Genomic DNA, 9,223 nt, shown 5'->3' on the forward strand with positions numbered 1-9,223 from the left:
GATGCTGTGTGCAATTACTGCTAATGATATGCCTCCTAGCAAGCTGTGGCCATAATTAACTTGGGATGAAGCCTGGCCTGTGAGCACTGGAGGAGTTGCTGGAGCAAACAAGACTGCCTGCCTTCTATACTAATGCTGGGAACAAAACCTGCCACAACACCCCTCTAATCTCTTGTTTCAAAAACGTTGCATCCATGTTGGGTGGTCTATTGTCAAAGAATAATCTCCTATTAATGGTTGTTGATATGAGTATCTGTCGCCAATCTAGGGGCTTTGTTCAGGAAGATATATGGTTACAACACTGGATCGCACTAGAGTTTATAATGTGTATGTTTAATAACAGTGCATCTTCTGAAAACCATTCTACTTTTTAATCCTACTGTAATACCGTTTTTCAAGCTGTATGTTATGAAGTGGTTCTGAGTGTTCTGGAAGGCTGCACCTTCTACTTCTCTGAATTTTTCTGAAGCAGTCTCACCTGTTCCAAGTATGGCAGTTACCAGAGAAAATATCTAGCTACACAGGCTATTATTGAACCGCATGTCCAGGGCCAGGAGCAGATCTGTGCTGTGTCCTTTGTCCTTCGGTCCTTGCTCTTGTGGTTTGTATTGATGGGTTAAGTTTGCTGGTCTGGCCCTTTTATTGGCCTGTTTTTACTTATTCATTATTGATTCAGGGTTTAAATGAAATAATTGATTTAGGGATTTAAATTCCTCTTATTTGAATTCTTAGGAGTTCTGCAGTTTTGGGCCTATAACAAGAATAATTTATGCAGTCTGAAAATGTGCCAGCTTTGCTTGAGAACTGCTTAACATTTGAAAGAAATTATTTCACCATTAACCCTCATCAAATGTATTACACATTTTAGCCATTCGTAAACTCCCAGTGTGTGTTGTTGCTTAAGCTGCTGTTTTACTGCATTTCCCACATTGTCGAAATGTCATCACAGGAAGACCAGCTGTGATTGTCTGAAAAATTCAGGCGTGCCTGTCCTCGGCCCCAAATGCCAACACCTCACCTTTAGGGAGGGGTCATGTGGCCCTCAGTAAACATGCTCTTTGGGCTTGATGACAGGAAGTATCTATGGGCCAGAGACCCCCTTGGTGTGTGTTTGTGCATCACGCTCATGTCAGCTGCTGTGCCTTACAATGTCCCCCTCACACACACACACACACACTGGCACGGCTCTGCTTAGACTGCTCAAATATTAACATAAGCAGACAGACTGAGTAAACAGGCAGGTTTCACAGACAAGGCCATCTTTAATCTAGGCACGCTGGGTCACTCAAGTCCACACAGTTTATGGCCGTAAGTGAAGACATCATCTTCCAGACAGGGATCCAGGAGATGGACCCAGTTCTGCTGTACTCCTGGGCCTGAGCTCCAACCCTGGGTAGGGGTTGCCTTCCATGTCCCCTATCTCAGCAGTCAGCATGCCACAGCCTCAGGCAGGCAGGCAGGCCTCCCCCATCATCTGCCAGTGAGATGCAGAGACAGAGGGAGGGAGAGTCGCCCTGCCCCCACCACTGCCAGCTTGTCTCCTCTCCTCACTCTGGGGGATGGGCATTCTTCTGGATGAAACAAAACACTGTTGGACTGAGAGGTTCTTCTTGTACTTTAATTTGATTATTCCACATTTTCACATGATGGTTTTGTGTTAACTGCGTACACATTAGACAAATGCACTGCTCATCAAAACCCCAATGTTACAGTATCATTGAACCTCTTCAACCTCACTCTCTCACATGCCTTTTTCATAATCATCCCAAATCTTATCTTTCTCCATCTGTCATTTAGTATCCCCTTTTCTTTCTACATTGTTGTCTCCAGTCTTGTTTTTCTGTCCAGATCTCATCCAGGGGAGACATTCTTTGGAGGTTTAGACAAGGCGTGTCAGGTTACATTTGTCATCAAGTTAGATAGTCACAACCAAACAGTCATATTTTTGCCCACTATGATGACGTCCAGCAGCAGTGAATTATTATATAAGAGTCCAGCTGCTTCAGCCATTGTGTTTCAGCCAGGGCTTTAATTTGATTGCTTACACTTGCTAAAATAGTGCTGCTGAGACAGAAGCAATATTTTACATTGAATAAGAAACAGGAAATTCAATTCATTGATCATTCAAATCAACACTAACTAAGAGGCAGTGTGTCATATCCCACTCACAGCATTTCTTCACAATCAGTAATGGCTTTCTAGTCCAGTAATATACTTAAATCCAGGCTGCTTTGTGTATCTACTGTGTATTCTGACATATAAATGCGTACTAACATCTATCTGTCTTGCTCTTGAAATCGGCTGTCCTGTTTTTAAATATCTGTATCTCTCAGCAAGTCTTCTCTTGTTCCTCTGGCACTGCTGGGGTTGAGATATGGGTGTGGCTGGATGAGAATTCTCTAGGAACCGGATATCCAGCATTAAAGCACATCCACCACACCCTGTCCACACAACCACTCCTCAAGGTGTGGTTAGATTAGAATACATATGTATTATAAAAGTACAGTAGTTACACAAATAGCCTAACTCAGTATGCATTTTGGACAAAATGAAGCACAGAGTATTGTTGTTTTTGAAGATGAAAATGCAAGGAAAGAGTTTGTTTTCATGCATTAGCCATGAAGCTTCATAGACAATGAGGTGAAAGCACTTGGTTTGCTCTCAAATGATCATGCTTTATTCATGTATGTAAAGTGCTTCAGTAAAACATTTTACTGTTGTAATCATCCTTTGAACTCTTATGTCACGTCTGTTGCAAAGTTAATTATATTTCATTTGACTTCTGAACCATTCAGATAAATCTCAGGAGGGCTTTAATGGGATTGTAACCGCTTCACACACACACAGGCCAGGGGTGTGATCCTGGGGTGTGCAGGGGACGTCTGGCTTGTTGTCAACTCAGGGAGCTAATATGTAACCTTTCCCACCATCTGTCATCTCTCTCTCTTTCTCTCTCTCTGTTCCTATCTTTGTCTCTCTCTCTCTCTCTCTTTGTCCCTATCTTTGTCTCTCTCTCTCTCTTTACCGGTATCTCTATATTTCCCCATTTATTTTTCTATCTTTCTAAATGTATGTACTACAGTCCCACAAAGTACACAGTTGGTCTCATGCAGGCCTCACATATTGAAGCTCTTGCAGTTATCCCACAGTCCATCTGCAATGTTCCCCTCTGGCTCTTATCTGTGCATTAGCATTGACCAAACCTTTGGATCAAACGCTCTTACACAATAGAACAAAGCATTCCAAGGACGTCTCGACATGACTCATGCTGCGTCGTCACAAAAGGCAGCTCTCACATATCACCGTCTGATACTCTCAGAACAGGAAGCAGTTTCTGGGGGTCTGAGATATGAAATCATACTGCTAGCGACACTCTAGTATTGACAGTATGGAAAAGGTGTGTATTTGGTTGGGACTCAGTCTTAGTCTCCAAGCTACAGGCGGTGGGGTAGGGGTGTGGGCTGAAGGGCATCATGATCTTAGTCTCCAGGCTTGCCCACAGCTATAGGGATCCCATCTGTGAACTCTGCCTCCTCACAGCTTGAGCCCACATACACCCCCCACTGTACCGCTAATCCCGGACTATTAACATTGCCGCGTAACAACAGGCGCTCATTGGAACTGACAATGGCCTGACAATATCTGGGTCTTGACAAAATTCTCTCTCCTACAAGTGGCTAGTGTAATCACCAGCTGTGGTTTGGTGACTAGGGATGGGGAATGGGAAGCGGGGACAGGCTCTGGGAGGGATGGTTTGATGTTGGCAGGATGCAGAGGATTAGAGCCAATCAGAGGCTGTCTGGAACCCCTCATGCTTCGGTCAAATGGTGACACTCACATTTGCATAAGACGTGGTTTTGTGATACTTATTGCGACAGTTAAATGTGCCCTTATGCGTGTATGAGTGAGAGAGAGACAGCTCATAGAGACAGGACAGAAGAGAACTCCAGAACAGTCATACTTCTCATACCCTGCCTCATATTTCACATTCCATTGCCATGTATGGCAGATCTACATCAGCTGCACTTCCAGTTGGAAACTGCTCAGTGGTCTTAGATGAAAAGCGCTTTAAAGTTGTCTTTCTTTCCATGATATCTGACGACAGTTTGTAGCCCTGTGCATCTTTCATCTCCCATTCAGGCCCTTGATATGTAACTCATTTGCTTTAATAAAGTCTGACACATGAAAACTGAGGTGGCTTCTCTATTTCCCCCTCTTCCTCTCAGCTGTCTGACTCTGGATTCTGGTTTGTGGGCTGTGATAGGAAATGCCATTGTGAGAATTCATGCACATACAGTAATTGCACGATGCACACTCTCACTATGACACATTTTACTGTTTTCATACTGTAGCTAAAGTAATGTTGGTCACCCCATGGTCATGGAATTATTTTTCATATGTGTCATGGCAAGACTAGAATACACACTGATCCACACTGACTGTTTTCTTTCCTACACAGGGGAATTTGTTGAGACCTCCTTTGATTTCACAGTATACGTGTAAAATGATCAGGCCTCAATGAGACATAGTAAGGTAATGATGACTCTATTCCTACAATCTGGATACTTTCTCATCTGCCCTTCATACAGGCCAACACAAACCACAACAAGGCTGGATTTAACAAAGGCTTCTTTTACTTTGTCTGCCTCGGCCCTTTGGAGAAGCTGAGATGAGAGAGAACTGCTCAGAGAGGCCATGCATTTCTCATCCACAGTTCCCCAGGGTGTGGTAAGATCTCACAGCGAATGACAGGACCCCTGCTCATCTCATCGACAGTTTGACACAGATGACTCAGAGACACACACACACACACACATACACACACAAAATGAGAAATGGTAGTGATGTGCAGAGATGGAATAAAAGGCTTTCACTGAGAAAAACCACATGAAGAGCACAAATGAGTCTGAATCCTCTTTGTGTGTACATGTGAGAGACTCCTTTGAAGCATTAGATTAGATTTGGTCTGAATTCCTGATGGAGATGCTGTTTAATTTAATATAAGTCATCATAAGCTCCCTGGGCTTCCAGGAATGAGGTGAAATGTAATACTTGAATGGGTAGTCTCTGGGTCCTGTTTTGGGACTGTTTTGTGTGACCCACCCCCCCACACACAGCTGTACCAAAGGTGATTCAGGGTGAAACTGTGTTGTTCACTGGTTTCTACAGTAATTTGATGGTGTAACATTTAGGAGAACACCAGTGCTTTACAATTCTCATACAGTACCAGGCCAGCACAATCAATCAGCCTTGAGATGGTCAAGAAGGTAGAACAGGATACATGACCACAGTAATTACAATAACCCAATTAACCCAATCACAAACCTATGCTACTTGAATAAACCTATTTCACTGTTTGCCCTTTACTCTGTGTATGTATGTTGGGCAACCTCCGTTGGTTTATACGTGCAGTCACGTATAATACATCCTGGGTAGGTAAAGTAAAAACAACAAAGACAGGCTTGAGTGTGACTCTGGCTTTCCATTTCCCACTTCAATGGGGTTGCCAGGTTTACAGTAAATGATTCCCCATGCAGTTGCTCTCTGTGACATTAACCAAATGGAGTCATGGGTTCACTATGTTCATTACATAGAAAGAGAGGGGGACTGAGAAGTGTGAGAGCGAGTGAAGAAGAGAGACTGAAAAAGCAGAAAAAGGACGTGCTTATGAGTTTATGTGTGCATGTGTGTGTGTATGTTTGTGCCAAAGGGTGCATTCCCAGTCTCTGAAACATACCATGAATCAACCGGACGGCAGTAAAAGGACAGGAGTGTCTCTGTGTGTGTGTGTGTGTGTGTGTGTGTTTGTGTAGGTCATTGCTCACAGAAAATATAATTTATATTCAGTGAGTCACCAATAGTTACACAGGGTTGCTGCCCATGTCTAAATTGTATATCTGACCCAGGGTGTGTTAACCAACAGTGAAAAGCTACACACAGGATGTTACCACTGCAGAAACACAACCCACCACCATTTTGTGAAACTTGTGATTTAGAATGAGGTGTGAGGGGAATATGTTCTTAATAAAAGTGTACAGTGACTTCTAGCATATTTATTTTCGCTGGTGTGTGTATGTGTGTGTTTGTGTGTGGCTGCACAGTATGTGACAGATAGAGAGAAGACACATCCAGCCTATGTGTGCTGTTGCACGTCAGTCAGTGACTCATCTCTTAATGTGAGGCCACATCTGCCCTGCCAGAATGTTGTTTTCCCTCTGCTTACTCTCTCGACTTGTTCTCCTATCACCACAGACAAACAGTATTGATTAAACACATAATAGGAACATCTGACAGGGAATAAAGTATGTTGTCTCGACAAAGTACATCGTTTTACCTCCATCTTGTGTCTCAATAAAATGCAAAAGGACTATAGGGCAGACAGCGAGCTATGACAACCATCTACCTTTAGCAGTCAGCCAATGGATTTTGATTTAAAACCCTTGTCATCAGACCACTTTCTCATTTGACAACTCTCTGGACAGGAGAAGAGATATAATTAAAATATAAAGGGTTTGGAGGAGCGGTAATGATGCGGAAATGCCTAAGGGTGGAGGGAGAGGGGTGAATAAAGGGTTGTGAGGTGTGTGTGTGTGGGGGGGAGGGGGGGGGGGTTGACAGCTGTCACAGAGGGACAAACACCTCCCTCTGGGAGAGTGGACATTCAGAGGATAGGGGCTGGATTGGTCTCCACCAAACAGCTGCCACAGACCCGTCAATCAAAGTGTTATCTAAGCCCACATCTCAACTGGATAATAGGATTTGTCCACTGTTAGAGGAACACATAGCCATCCTCCTGGTATGGTTGGCTGATAAAGACACCACCCTCAATTCCACACTAATGTGACACAGCTGTGCACTGACCAAGTTTGTGAGGTTGTCAACATTTAACTCTGAGGATTGTGTTGGTATCTAAATATTTGCTTGAATACTTGGCATTGATACAATTTGTTAAGTGGCATTAGGTTACATTTCTGGATTCATTTTTAGACTTCAGTGATGGGCACACATTTTAACAACCTGGTTTCATTGCAAACATTTACAATTATGGATAGCTTGATAGCTGAATAGCTTAATGATTCTGAGATCAATTCTGGTTATATCCACATCAATTTGTTAGATTTTTTTAAACGAGAAACATTCTCTCAGTCCAGGGGACAGACTGACATCTAGTGGCCAACAAGGAAAAGCAAAGCAATTAAATAGTTTGCAACAGTGTATGTGTCTAAAATGGCATACTTTTCCATTCTATAAAATGTATAATAGTAAAATAACTCATTTGTAATATCTCAGAAAAGGTCTGGGTTGTTTGAACACAACACTTGTGATCAAATCAAATCAAATTGTGAGAGAGAAGAAAGGAGAATGGCCAGTAGACTCCAGCAGCTGCAAATTTTTTTGTCTTTTGTTTTTTGTTATTCATTTATACTTATATGTATTGTATAGCTTGGTAAGTGTAGGTACCGGTATGTTAAATATCTCAATTATCACAGTTACACTGGAGAGGATCACTACCATCTGCTGGAGCATTAGGGTTACTACAAGGATTTAATTTGTCAGTGCAGACTTCTTCCGTATTAAATAAAGTTTGGCTAGACCATATTTAGCTTTAGTTATATATGTTAGAGTGTTCTTATATTATGGAATGTTCTGTTGATTTGTTAAGTGACTTCATAAGAAAGATGTGTGTAATTACTGTTACCAGACCCTGAAAAGCTATTTAATTAAACTAAGATACTTCTGTAGTTACGTTTTGTGTATAGAATGGATAAACTGGAGTCTTCAAGTTAGCTTGACTCAACGTTATGATTTCTATGTTCCTATGAAGTAAGACTTAAGCCCAAATCTCTCTCATGAAATGTGTATGCTAGAACGCTTAATGCAAGCCTCAGTCAATGCCTGGGAAGCCAATGTAAATGTTCACGTCACAAGCAGGGTTAGCCAATTATGGGAGGGTCACTTAACCACCTCCACCATGCAGACAAAGCAATAAACAGAGGAAGCCCAGTTTGTGTGAGACAGGGCAGGGTCTATGACTGACTAAAACCAGCTGCAGCACAAACATCTGTTGCTCACCCAGTGGACCAATGCAATTATTTGAAGTCTGGCCGAGCCAGGACACAGGCTGATGTCAATTACGTCTAACTCTGTGGAGCATTTACATAAGGCCTCTGAGAGGAGCACACAGAGAGGTCTGTTTCCCAGTTTGGCAGTGGCCGTTACCTAGCTACACAGACCAGTCTTCAACACCTTCAGGAGCTCACAAAGTCTCCCAGCAGAAGAGGCTAAATCCCCAGGTTTGTGTTGAACAGGACTTCTCATTAACAAAACGGTGGATCCAGAATGATTCAGGCTGTTTGACATGTTGCCAGTGGGGGTTTCAAACCTTTTCTTAGGGGTGAGCTTTCCTTTAAAGGATGAGGATGACAGAATGAGTCATGATATTCATCTATGTGAATATATGTACCCATAGTTCATTGCTTGAAATATATTTTGAAACATACAGTAACACTGTAGAGCAAGAACAACTTTTGAAAAAATATTCTTCCTGCCAAACTTGACACGCTTGTACGCTTGTACACGGGTCAATATGGATTTTAAAAACCATGTTTCAGCCAGTTCTTGTTGACAGCTACAACATATCACCTCTAGGTGGCACAAAACACAGGGACATTGACAAATGTTAAAGTGAAAATTCTTCACACCCATTACCTGTTATGAAACAATGAAACCTGTATTTGATTCTGTTTACTTAGTTATTTTCGTTTTCGTTTTCACATGAAAGGATATAATATGTTTACAAGGTCAAATGTGTATGTGTCTAATCTGCAATAGATCATTGAAATGTACTGTTTTCTTTGCAAGGATGGAATTTAATCTCTATACATGCTTTCACAAAAGATCAATCCATACATGACTATGCTAACATCAATATGGGCATCTGTCAGTGGAAACAAATCAGTCTAAAATCAAACTCCATCTCACCAGTCAATCCTTCTCAGTTTAAACTGATTTAGGTCACCACCAGCCTCTGTCGCAAAATAACTGACATTTGTCCCACAGGTTACACTGCTCCAAATTAACTGGAAAAGAGAGAGTAAATTAGGAGGGGGATATTATCAACCTCTCCCTAGAGACATCCAAAATAGGTCGACCTCACAGTGGGCGCCAGGCAAGCCTGAAGAGGGGGCTACAGAAATATGTCAGACATTTAAGGATACAGCTC

The sequence above is a fragment of the Osmerus mordax genome, chromosome 5 (assembly GCF_038355195.1).
Source record: "Osmerus mordax isolate fOsmMor3 chromosome 5, fOsmMor3.pri, whole genome shotgun sequence".
Taxonomy (NCBI): domain Eukaryota; kingdom Metazoa; phylum Chordata; class Actinopteri; order Osmeriformes; family Osmeridae; genus Osmerus; species Osmerus mordax.